This window comes from Triturus cristatus, chromosome 7 (assembly GCF_964204655.1).
Source record: "Triturus cristatus chromosome 7, aTriCri1.1, whole genome shotgun sequence".
NCBI lineage: Eukaryota > Metazoa > Chordata > Amphibia > Caudata > Salamandridae > Triturus > Triturus cristatus.
Window position 1 is genome coordinate 1,769,402,132 of NC_140590.1, and position 13,732 is coordinate 1,769,415,863.

Sequence of the window (13,732 nt, forward strand, 5' to 3'; positions counted from 1 at the left end):
GCAGAGTGGTTATGTTCTGTGGTTTTCACAACCAAATTATCAACAGTAACCGCTCTGCCACTGCAATGGGTAGTGTAGTATTGCACACACCTCCAATGATTTCTAGTTAAACTTATTCTTTCCTTACTATATATGTATCCACCATGGTTTAATAAATTTTTGCCCTTCCTGGATTTAATAAAGTTGGCAGCTCCCAGGCTAGACATTATCTGAAAAGAGGAGAAAAGACAAAAAAATTAGCCTGAAAAAATTTATTAATTACTTAAAACATAACATTTACACCATCTATTACTTTCCCTAATGCTGCACCTTCCTGGAGTTAGAATAGTAAATTGTTACCCCTACACTATCCAACACTTTCCCTACTGCTGCACCTTCCTGGAGTTAGAATAGTAAATTGCACCCCTACACCATCCAACACTTTCCCTACTGCTGCACCTTCCTGGAGTTAGAATAGTAAATTGCACCCCTACACCAACCAACACTTTCCCTACTGCTGCACCTTCCTGGAGTTAGAATAGTAAATTGTTACCCCAACACTATCCAACACATTCCCTAATGCTGCACCTTCCTGGAGTTACAATAGTAAATTGTTACCCCAACACCATCCAACACATTCCCTACTGATGCACCTTCCTGGAGTTAGAATAGTAAATTGCACCCCTTCACCATCCAACACTTTCCCTACTGCTGCATCTTACCAGAGTGAGAATAGTAAATTGTTACCCCTACACTATCCAACACTTTTCCTACTGCTGCACCTTCCTGGAGTTAGAATAGTAAATTGTTACCCCTACACTATCCAACACTTTCCCTACTGCTGCACCTTCCTGGAGTTAGAATAGTAAATTGCACCCCTACACCATCCAACACTTTCCCTACTGCTGTGTCATACCAGAGTTAGCATAGTAAATTGTTACCCCTACACTATCCAACACTTTCCCTACTGCTGCACCTTCCTGGAGTTAGAATAGTAAATTGTTACCCCTACACTATTCAACACTTTTCCTACTGCTGCACCATACCAGAGTTAGAATAGTAAATTGTTACCCCTACACTATCCAACACTTTCCCTACTGCTGCACCTTCCTGGAGTTAGAATAGTAAATTGTTACCCCTACACTATCCAACACTTTTCCTACTGCTTCACCTTCCTGAAGTTAGATTAGTAAATTGTTACCCCTACACTATCCAACACTTTCCCTACTGCTGCACCTTCCTGGAGTTAGAATAGTAAATTGCACCCTTACACCATCCAACACTTTCCCTACTGCTGCACCATACCGGAGTTAGAATAGTAAATTGTTACCCCTACACTATCCAACACTTTCCCTACTGCTGCACCTTCCTGGAGTTAGAATAGTAAATTGTTACCCCAACACCATCCAACACTTTTCCTACTGCTGCACCTTCCTGGAGTTAGAATAGTAAATTGTTACCCCTACACTATCCAACACTTTCCCTACTGCTGCACCTTCCTGGAGTTAGAATAGTAAATTGTTACCCCAACACCATCCAACACTTTCCCTACTGCTGCACCATACCGGAGTTAGAATAGTAAATTGTTACCCCTACACTATCCAACACTTTCCCTACTGCTGCACCTTCCTGGAGTTAGAATAGTAAATTGTTACCCCAACACCATCCAACTCTTTCCCTACTGCTGCACCTTCCTGGAGTTAGAATAGTAAATTGTTACCCCAACACTATCCAACACATTCCCTACTGCTGCACCTTCCTGGAGTTAGATTAGTAAATTGTTACCCCAACACCATCCAACACATTCCCTACTGATGCACCTTCCTGGAGTTAGAATAGTAAATTGTTACCCCTACACTATCCAACACTTTCCCTACTGCTGCACCTTCCTGGAGTTAGAATAGTAAATTGTTACCCCTACACTATCCAACACTTTCCCTACTGCTGCACCTTCCTGGAGTTAGAATAGTAAATTGTTACCCCTACACTATCCAACACTTTCCCTACTGCTGCACCTTCCTGGAGTTAGAATAGTAAATTGTTACCCCTACACTATCCAACACTTTCCCTACTGCTGCACCTTCCTGGAGTTAGAATAGTAAATTGTTACCCCTACACTATCCAACACTTTCCCTAACGCTGCACCTTCCTGGAGTTAGAATAGTAAATTGTTACCCCAACACCATCCAAAACTTTCCCTACTGCTGCACCTTCCTGGAGTTACAATAGTAAATTGTTACCCCAATACTATCCAACACATTCCCTACTGCTGCACCTTCCTGGAGTTAGAATAGTAAATTGTTACCCCTACACTATCCAACACTTTCCCTACTGCTGCACCTTCCTGGAGTTAGAATAGTAAATTGCACCCCTACACCATCCAACACTTTCCCTACTGCTGCACCTTCCTGGAGTTAGAATAGTAATTGTTACCCCTACAGCATGGTACATTTTTACAACTGCTGCACCTTAGAATGTTGGATAAAAATACCTTTTTCTTTCGAATTTGCTTTTCTTGCTGACTCTTGTAAAGTGGGAATGGCGTGTAGGCTGGAGTAGACACTTATGAGGTGATTGGATTTCGAATGGAAAAATAAATGTCTGGAAAAGTGATAAAAGAAACAAATGAGAAATCAGAACGATGTTGAGAAATGCGATTTTACAATATTTTTTCAAAACATTGCACATTTGATATAAGTTGCAGTACATAACACTTTCCCTAATGCTACACCATCCTTTAGTCATGAAATAAAATTCTGAATTCTGCAAATGTAACCATAATTATATTGGTTTTTTTTGGAAAACATTAGCAATGTGATAGTTAGTCTAATATATTGAAGGTTAAGAAACCATGCTGAAAATCAATACCTTGTTTTGTAGAACTTGCTTTTCTGGATGAGGTTTCTGAAGATGATTTGGTCTGTTGGCTCAAGATTTAACGTGTGTGGTGGAAAGAATCTTTCTGTAACGAATCAAAATTGTTGTCTTTGGAAAAAAAAGAGGATAATAAAAATATTAACGTTGGTTTGAAATGTAAAATCTGAGTATCTTTAAAATAATAATGACATACAATATAACTAATACTACATGACACTGTACTAACCAATGCACCTTCCTGTAGTTGAAATAGAGATATGTACCCCTACACTACACACAAATATCCCTAATGTTGCACCTTCCTGGAGTAGAAATAGTATATTGTTTCTCTAAACTATCCATTATTTTTCTAATTAGGTACGTTAGAGGAGTAATAATTGCAAAAGGAAGGATTAAAAATGTATAGTAAAAATAATACTGAAAAGGTAACATACCTTTTTCAGTTGTTGTTTGTTTTCGTGCCTTTAAGGTAATGCTTGCAGCAGCATAAAGTTTTTTTTGGGTACAGATGTACTCTAGAGAAAATAAATAAATAAATAAATTAATGTTCCTTTGCCAACGTTGTTTCGAAAAAAAATACAATTTATAAACCATTTGATATATGACAAAGGAGTATGAGTAACAATTGGTGAAAGTAAACATAATACACATTTGATGCATTTTTCAATTAAAAAAAAAAAAAGGTAAATCCGATACTATTACTAAATTACTAAAATGCTGAACATTCTAGGACTTTGAATAGAAATAGTTGCCCTAGTAATATGAATCGCTTTTTCAGATGTAGTACCCAACTGAAGTCTTATTAGTAATTGTTACTCCAGCATCATGGTAATTTTTCGTTTATTATGTGGTGAGATTGATATTTATAAAAAAAACACCTTTGCCATACATGATTGTAGGTAATTTTTACAAATAAATTTTACAAGTAAAACCATTACAAATAAATAACATTTACCTTCACAATTGTGTATGTCAGTCGTTAACGTGGTGGTGATGCTCAAATAGGTACACCAATTGTGGAATATCAATATATTCCGAGTTTCTGCTTTTGGAAAATAAAATACTTGTTTTAAGTTGGTGTATATTTTTAGTGATAATACATTTGAAACAGTACATTTGTAAAGTTATTATTATTAATGTAAAATTTTTTAGGATTATGAAAATATATTTTCCTCAAAAACAACGTTTAAAAAAATAATAATGACTTACTAGTAGTTGTTCTATTGTAATGCTTTTACGAATGAATTCCGTGCTCTCTCTGAGGAGGTCGCAGTGCAGGTGACAGAGGGTCAGCTTTTCACGTCTGGTCTCTCTGCTAGTTGATAATCAACTGAGTGCAAAATGGTGTCTTCCTTGTATTTATAAGTTTTACTCTGTGTCACTATTAATTTTTTAAAAAACTGCGTTCGTTGTGTTTTTTTAAATGCTTTGTTTTACTGTGGAAAATGATAATTTAAAAATGCTTTTTAAAAAATATTGTTTTCATTCATTTGCTCCGTTTTGGCATCCATTTTGGAACATGTCTTTTGGTATTGTTTACATAGAAACTGTGGTAGGACAAGTTTTACAAGTGAGATGGTTAAAATGGCGCCTATGTGTATGTGTGTTATGTTTTAGTTGGTTTACTTACTTTGCGATCTAATCATGTTAAAAATGTGTATGTACTGTAATTTAAATTTTCGTTATTTTTAAAAAACTTTGAAATGTGTGAAAACGGAATTTTATGGGGGATTTGGAGTATTAATTTTAATACTCGAGTATTAATTTTAATACTCGAGTATTAATTTGGTAATGCATTTCAGTCGATTTACGTACAGTTTTTCTCCACGTTTTAATACACTTCCCCACCCTAAAACCCCTAATTTCCCTGCATCCCGTGCCAGATTTTATTGTACTTTTAATTAAAAAAAAAAAAATCGCGTTGTAATGGTATGCGTTGTAATAGATTTCGTTGTAACAGCACTTTTCAGTATTTTAATAGGTTTTGCGTTGTAAGAGTATTCGTTGTAAAGTAATGCGTTGTAGTAGTACTAGCGTTGTAAAAAATGCGTTGTAAAGGTATGCGTTGTAATAGCATGCGTTGTAACGTCATACATCCCCCTAGTGTCCTTTACCCAGAGACTCGGAAAGAGATCCCCGAAGGAAATCCTGGAAATTTACCGCCCAAAATGTATTACCACTGCTACTTATGGTGCGGGTACATGGGGACATGCCTGAGTAGATTCCATCCAAAAAACAGAAAACACCTTTTTGAGATATTTACTATCAGTCCCTCAATCTTCATCTACCTACTCCTGCCACCAAGAACTCGGTTTCCCATTTATCACCGATCTCATTCGACTGCAACCAATCTTGCTGTGGCACCGCATCTGAACCTCAGAAAAGACATCCTTAACTAAAGATATCATCACCGATTGTCAAAAACTGGACCATTCCCAAAAAATTCCATGGTTACATTATGTTCACAATTTCTTTAATGACTTGGGTCATCCCAACTTCTACTCTGCTCCATATGATATGTTAAGGATTTCCCGTAAATCACTCAAGGCGGAATGTCTAAAACATCTTGACGACCTTCGGTTAGTAACAGAAGTCAATAAACCTTCTGTTCAGCATTCTCTATTAATTCAAACTTCTTTTAAAATTGAGCCCTACCTGTCCTCAAACTTCCCAATTTACGATGTTTTTTTTACTTACTAGATTCAGATTCAACAACTTTCACCGATTAATCACCTTTCCCAAACCAAATGACTGGTCAAGGGTTCTTTCCACCTGTCCCTGTGACGATATTTCTTTACAGTCCCTTTTACATGTCACTTTATTTTGTAAATACTTTTCTGAACCTAGAAAACGGTGGCTGAAACCCATTCTGCAACAAATGTCAATACGCGAATGTCGCCCAGCCTTATTGGCATGACAAATGCTGGACACTCCCGCAACATGTTTTAATATTGCTATGTTCTTAAAATTTTGTATAAGGCACAGAACAAATCTTTAAATCTTAATACCTAGATGCTATGATTGCTGGCTGTATGCGAACCAATTCTAAAAATTGCGTTCTAAAATCATATTTTAAATGACTTTGTATATGAACTCTGTTCATAATTAAGATTCCTTTATACCTGACATGCTTTGCTATCTCTGTGATTAACTGTCTCTACTTACAAAGAGAATGGATTGTCAGATTTTTGAATGCAATTTAATGCTCAATACGAACCACTGCCTGGGCTACGTGATGGACCTTCTTTGGAGGAAGACTCATATTGGCTTATACCTGAGACGGTGGCACCTTCCCCACGGGCCTGGACTCCATTAGCCCTACAGATAACCGCCCTCACCCTCAACCTTGGTTTAAGGGCATGCAACGGTCGCACTAAATCAGACACACCAAGTACCCATACTTTTAATAAACCCGGCAGCGAATCCAGATTGGATTACATAATGGTCAAACTGTTTATGTGGTCAGCAATAGTTGACTTTAAAGTCACCCCAAGACTAGACAGTGACCACAATCCCCTGGAATTGACTTACTCCCTGCCTGGGAGAGAGGCAATAATCAATGGGTTGGACAAAGATAAAACGGGCCTCCTACTTGAAAATAATCGTAGGAAGGTCAAGTGGGAGAAACTGGCCAGCAACCCAGAACGAATATCCCGCCTATATGAAAGGATAATCCCATTACTGGAGGATGCCTTCCGGCTAGGAACTAGGGTCTTAGACGACGTTACGCGAGGAGAGCTTGCACAAATACATGCAGGCATCCTCACCACCCTGGAGCAGGATCTATTTTCATCTGCAAGGCAAAGGAATGGCCCTAAACCGAAGACATCTTGGTATAATGCTGCTTGCAGGGAAGCTAAGGCCAACTTGCTACTCGCTATAAAGGATCACCATAACAAAGATGAAATCCGCGCCAGGAGAAGATCCTATAAATTCCTCCTGGAGAACGCAAGGGCAGAATGGGATCACGATTACTGGGAAAATCTCACTAATGCATTAACAACCAGAGATTCCCGTAAATTTTGGCGTATAGTGGCGAATGGCACGGAGGATCTATCTTCCGCAATAGAGCCCAATATAGCCCCTACGGTATGGCAGACCCATTTTGAGGCCCTGTACGCAGAGGGTGGGGGTGAACAGAACAGAGATGGTCCCACAATTTCATTCTGCCCGATTGGGGTTGCTTTTACCGAAAAAGAAGTGAGGGACGCCATTAAAGGGTTAGCTGCTGGAAAAGCCCCTGGACTCGATGGAGTGCCCGGTGACCTGTTTAAGCAGGAACCCGGGATATGGGCACCCTATCTCACACTAATATTTAATGCCATTGCAGGGGGACTGGAGGTGCCCGATACTTGGAGGGGAGCAGAGGTGGTCCCAATTTACAAGAAGGGATCCCCCTTGCTCCCTTCCAACTATCGTCCTATCAGTTTAATCGATATATCCCAAAAATTGTTTGGTAGACTGATTCTGAATCGATTGCAGGCCTGGACCGAAGAAATGGATATTTTGTCCCCTTACCAGGCAGGATTCAGGGAGGGTGTGTCAACCATAGACCAAATCTTCAGGTTAAATCTCCTCTACTGGAGAACAGCTGTAATCGAGGGCGGCAGTCTATATACCATCTTTGTAGACTTACGTGCCGCCTTTGATTTGGTTCCCAGAGCGAGGCTATGGAGAGTTATGGAAGAGTTGAATGTACCGACTGACATCCTGACAATCCTGATGAGACTCCATCACAATAACTACGCTCGCGTAAGGTGTGGCAAAGGTGGCAAACTAACCGAAAGGTTCCCCGTTCGCAGAGGTGTGAGACAGGGCTGTGTGCTCGCACCGACCCTGTTCTGCATCTTTGTGAACGGGGTAGCTGCCCACCTAAACAGGATTCACAACTCGGATGCCCCAAAATTGACTGGCAGCAGGGTGCCAGCAATTATGTTTGCAGATGACACCCTGCTGCTGTCTAAATCCCCCATGGGGATTCAGCGCATTTTGGATGGTTTTCTAGATTTTTGTAATGATCGGGGACTGGAAATCAACCCTCAAAAAACCAAGTTCATGATCCTGAACCCCAAGCCCCAGAATCGAGCCCCACCCAGGCTCGGCACAACACAATTGGAACGTGTGCACAATATTGAATATTTGGGGATCACGTTAAACGAACATCTATCGTGGACGTCTCACCAGGCCAAAGCGACCATCAAACTGGCACAGTTGGCGGGTGGCACTTTGCGCTTGGCGAACAAATCTTTTTATCGTCCACTGACCCCAATTATTCATATATATAAAACTCAAGCAAGGGCGGGTGTTACATATGGGGGTGAGATCTGGGGTCACACTCATGTCCCAAAGTTACAGTCTACCGAAAACAAATTCCTGAGACAGGTCACTGCCCTCCCCCAAAGCACTCCATTACTCCCCCTTAGATTAGACCTGGGAGTAAGACCAATATCAGAGGAGCTAGGTCTTAAACCCCTAACCTTTTGGAGGCGTTTGTGGTGTAGCTCCGATCTCTTAAATTACAGAGAGGAACTCCAGGAATTCTTGCAGCTGCGGAACGCCATGAGGATCCCGTGGCTGACCTATGTCAAGGGAAAATTCGAGGATCTGGGCTATCCGGAACTATGGACCGATCCTTCCAACTCCTGTATAAAGATTTCAAAGAAGGTACTCGCGAGAGCATACTACGAACTGATGCTCACAAGAGCTATCAACGAGAGCCGTGAAGGATCCTTGACACACTTATTCCTGAAAGCAAAAGACTCCCATTGTCTTGAAAGCACTCTTGACGCGATCTCCCCTCTGTTAACGAGGAAACTATTCCTTCAATGGAGATACGGATGCCTTCCTCTAGCTTTTTTCACAGCGTCTTGGTATCCTTGCTCCACCACAGCAACCTGCCCTGTTTGTGCTCATCCGAAAGAAGACGAAGTTCATGCCGTCTTCTTCTGTAAAGGCTATGAGAGGAGCAGGAAACGCTGGTTAGTCCCGTTACTCAGGAACTTGGGCTTCAGATCCTTCCAACCAGCCTATAGGGTTTTAAAGTCCGACCTTTCTCCTATTGTCGTTTTTGCACTTTCAAAATTTTTAACTTCCCTGTGGTATACTCGCAGCAGCGTCCTGAAAAGACTTGTATAAACTGATTTTCTGTTAGATCTTAGCACACCACACTGTACCTCCTCTTTTCTCTTAATGTATTTTAATGTTTTAATTCATTGGATCACATCATGTTTAATACTTTTTTAATTCTCCATATTTTGCTATGTATCTTTTATGATCTGTGATCGAAATAAAGATTTTTGAAACTGAAACTGAATGCAATATCAGTATAGAAATTTGAATTTTGCTGTATTTGTTGTATTTGTATTTTGCTTTTATGGATGTGCCTTGCTTCCGAATAAAGCTTTTATTGTATTGTATTGAGTTGAATGTTTCCGATGAGGTGTTTGCGCGTTGCTCCTGAGATACAAGCAGCTGCTTTGAATTGTGTCCCTGGTGTAATTAACCTTTGATTCACTCCAAGAACAAAGGTGTACCACAACGTAATTAATATATGTTTTTCTATTGAAATAGCTGCCAAGTAGTTTCACGTCTTTTGTGGTGCCGTAAAACAATCCTGGCTTTTCAACAAATTGCTCGTTGCATTCTGGGGTTTGCTGTTTTTATTTTAGGTCTATGTGAGCTCGAAAAATCAGAATATGTGAACTGAGCTTTGATAAATTGCTGAGGCTGTCACACACATGGCAAAGAGCCGTTTAGAAGTTATATTTACATTTTTACACCGTGGGGTGTTTTGTACGGAAAGCAGACTGCTCGGTTCACACTCAAAAACCAAAGGAATACTCGGCTCTCATATATTAGGAGACCTGTCTTCAAATACATGACACATTGAAACAAGCGTTGACAATGCCAGTCGTTTTGGCTTTTCTATAATGAAAAACTGAACTAACACAAACCACAGACAACGTAAGGGCAGGAGGCAAGAGCAGCGCCAGCTGCAGCAACACAAATATTAGGATCTGGCAGGTGGCGGCTGGAGAAACCGCACAGGGTTGGGTCAAACACGCAGAGACAGGCACATTACAGAGAGCGGCAGCACAATTCCCTCTCTGGCAGAACTGGGGAAGTTTTGTTTTAATTGTTTTTCATTTTGGCAAATCTATGTTTTCACTTGAAAACATTCAATTTTTTAATTATTTTTTTTTAACTTTGCAGGTTTTTTTTATCATACAATGGACACATTCGTATGACGTTTTATTGAATTGGAACCGTATATGTTAAAAGGAGAAAAAGAGTGTACACCTTTTCCTCAATGTTCATAAGTCTCTGGGCTCTTCCAGCAGCATCACGGATGTGCTTCCGGTTTTCTGCTGAATGGAGGCACCGTTCATCTTTTTGTATGAACCATCTTGTCACAAATCATCTTTAAGGGCTGGCATTCTTTTCCCCACTTTCTGTCTCTCCAAGTTGTAATCTCCTGTGATGAACTATTAGCAGAGGTCACGGTGGGAGCTTTTGACCGGAGTGGGGAAAGGTGGGGGCAACTTACAAATGATCCTGTGCCCCCCCTTGAGGATCATTGTCAGACTCCTTCTCTTCCAACATGACATACTCGATACTCACAGAAGCAACCCTTAGACCAGTAGGAAAGGGTCATATCACAGAAAAACAACAACGTCTAAGCAGGTATCACTCATCACAAGGAATATCTGAACAAAATATAGAAATAGTGATTGCTCTTATCCTGTGAAACTGATTATTCCCAAAACATACAAATGTTTCAACAACTGCAACTGCATCTGTATTGAACTGTTTTTCATAAACATATATGCAAAAGAGACATTGAAAGGCAATAAATATCTTAACATAATGTATAGAAAAAAGTGTACAATACAGATAGTGCTCAATAAAATGAGTGGTCACCCGGTGCACTGAAACAAACAACTACCAAAATGCTGGGTAAAAAATGATCAATTAAAAATGGTGAGAAAAAAAGAAAAGCTAAAATGTCTAATTATGAAGTAAATGCAAAGGAGCATGTACAGATAAAGTTTAAAAGAACTCAATGATCCTTTATGGCCATATTATTTTTTTAAGTTTTTTTGCCAATGGCTGTCAACGTTTCGACCCTGTTTGTGTTTCAGGGTCATAATCAGGACACAAACATTTCAGAGCTGTGATCCTCTCTTTGTGTGTTTCTTAGAGATCAGCAGGTTCGGTGTATGATGCCAGGAGATATTTCTAAACGAAGCCGCATGAGCCCTTTTTGGTGTCAGAGGGCATAATAGGCAATGGTTTGGAGGATTTCCATTTTCTCCTTGCACAGGGATGTAGCCCCATAGTCTGGGCAGGTTGCAGCTTTCATAAAGGGGCTGTGCTGGCTCATTCAGTTCTGTGATGAGTCTTCCACAACAATTTAAAGTTTTTCACAGCTCCGGTCGACTTTGCTTGGTTGTAAAAGCAATATTGATATTTAAATATAATATTCACAGGGGTGTAACAATCGCATTTGATAGGAAACAGTTTCAGGGCAATATCCACAGATGGTGCAAAGAGGCCCAGTGCCATGCTGCATTCTCTCCAATGCCGGTGTAAGTTTCATCTATTGTCCATATGATACAGTTACCATGCCCGCGCGCCAAAGCTCTACCTACCAGGACCAGCAACAGCAAGATGCCGAGCTCTACAGAATTCTTTTAATTTCACTGTACCTAAGAGTCAGTCAGGAGCTTCACCTCCATCCATGGACCTTGTACTTCTCTTAAGTTCAGCAGTGATTGAGACAGTAATGGTGTCCTCTCATTATCTTTAGCATGGAAAGATGGATCTGTATTTCTTTAAGACTTGCAGAAGACAAGCAAAGAAGAAAACTAAGATGTCACTGGGGCTGATCCTAAACCAATCCATAAGGGTCTGGGGGCTAAATAACTCTTTATCTTTTTGCAGTGCCATTTAAATGTCCTTGACAGTTCAGGTAGCACACAGCAGCTGTCATAGGTTACTGAGTCTTATCTGCCCAATGGTCATTGCATGTGCGAGTAAACTGTACTCCGGAAATGTCTTGTTTCATTGCCTTTGAAGGCTGGGCTTAAGTTGTCTTTACTCTGTCCCATCTCTAGTCTGGCCAAGCCTTCATTCTCCACCCCCTATAAAGGCACCTTCTTTAAGAGTTCCTCAGTGGAATGTGGTGCCTCATCCTCTGCTTGCTATTAATTGTCTGATGTTTTCTCCTTCACCTCCACCCTTCTGACATGGTTGGCCGACAGGCGCACGGTGAGATCAGAGGACTGAGGCATTGTTTTTCTTTGATGTGCTCTGAAGGCCGCTTCAATGCATACATTCACTAGGAGTGACTTACAAAAATATATTCACATTCTGCATTGTATTGTATGGTGTTGTAGATGCCTGGGGAAAGCTCCTCATACCCAAACAATGCTTGAGATGCATTTTCATCGCTGGTAGCACTCTACTCTTTCAGGTGTGTATGGGAGGAAGAATGAGGGTGTGTACTGGGGCCTGTGTGGGAAGAGTGTTGGTGTCATGAGGAATGGAATGGTGTTCTTGCCATGATCCTGTGTACATGCTTTGGAGCATGGAGTGGAGCAGAGTGAAATGAGAGCCACTTCCTGTTATACACTCCACCACCATTGTGTTTTGGTGGGAGGCGGTGGAATTCCCTGTGGTTTAAGTTGGAGTGTTTTGTTCTAATGTGTGATGACTAGAAGGGCGTAAATATTGTGAGGTGACAATTGTGTTGCAGGTGTAAACGTTGAGCCAAGTGAAAAGAAGTGAGTATTGGAGTCGCTTATGTATAGACATTGCATCGTGTTTGGTTGGCAGAGGGGGTTCATAGTATAGATTATGGGGGGCGTGTTTTGGTGTCATGATCACCACAGGTGATTTTACTGTGTCAATTATGCGGCAAAGAAGGCGGTGTGGCAATGCGCAGTGGGTATGTAACCTCCACGCACATTACCAAAGACACCTCACTCATGTTATTCACTGTGGCTACTGCCTGTGACCCTCTGTGCTGTCACCATGCTGACCACTGTCACCCTGCCAATGGTGGAGGACCAAGGCAAGGCAAGCCGCACACAGCCCTGGTGGGCTTCAAGTGCATGAGATCTCAGAGAGTTTAAAAGACTGAGCAAATTCTACTGCAGAGGTAATCCGCGAGGTGGTGACTTGTAATACACTCATGTTTGTGACCTGAGTCCATATGCAAAGCCGAAACCCATTCAGATGTCTGCCCCCTAGTGGCTCCAGCAGTCCCTGTTCTCAGGTCTTTCTCCACCACCTAACCAATATGAACGCTGGTAAAAGAACACATGCATGCAAATCCTCATCCCATTGGCTCCTAAGATGCCAGTATGAAGCATGGTAAATCTGACCAATGGCTGCAGCCTTGAGAAGGTACCCACCAGTCACTGTTTAACATGGAGCCGTTCACCCAGGTCCACTTCCTGCTGGGACACGCGAGGAAAAGCCCGAGCCAGACCGAGCTACTGTGCTTCACACTGCCGCGTACAAACTTCTGGGAACGTGATAAAAGTGCAAGAGGTTAATACTGGCAAATTGCACATTTTGATCTTTTTCATCATTAGACTTTATATTTCTCGAGTTACACATTCTGTTACGTTAAGTAGAAATATATTCTTAAATTAAAAAGAAAAGCAAAAATCGAATGTGTCTAAAGATAATGTGGCTATCATCAGAATGTGTTACAGCAAACAAATGATGGACGGAATGCTGACAATGGAAACATTCTCCCCCGGTCAAAAGATCTGGGTTAAATCCATCGTTCTTTTGCCCACTACGCCACCCCAGTCTGGACCCAGCCATATGCAAATCAGTCTTGACAATGTGCCCCATGGGAACA

The 13,732-nt window shown here is 41.0% G+C and overlaps 1 pseudogene across 1 annotated transcript in view; it reads right to left on the reverse strand.

Annotated features, from left to right (window-relative positions):
* The window catches only part of LOC146813033 (killer cell lectin-like receptor subfamily B member 1B allele C), a 70,177-nt pseudogene that overhangs the window by 14,174 nt on the left and 42,271 nt on the right, over window positions 1-13,732 (reverse strand). The window contains exon 5 of the transcript XR_014966188.1: window positions 13,275-13,387. The product of XR_014966188.1 is annotated as a killer cell lectin-like receptor subfamily B member 1B allele C (transcript). The remainder of the gene's footprint in view (window positions 1-13,274; window positions 13,388-13,732) is intronic.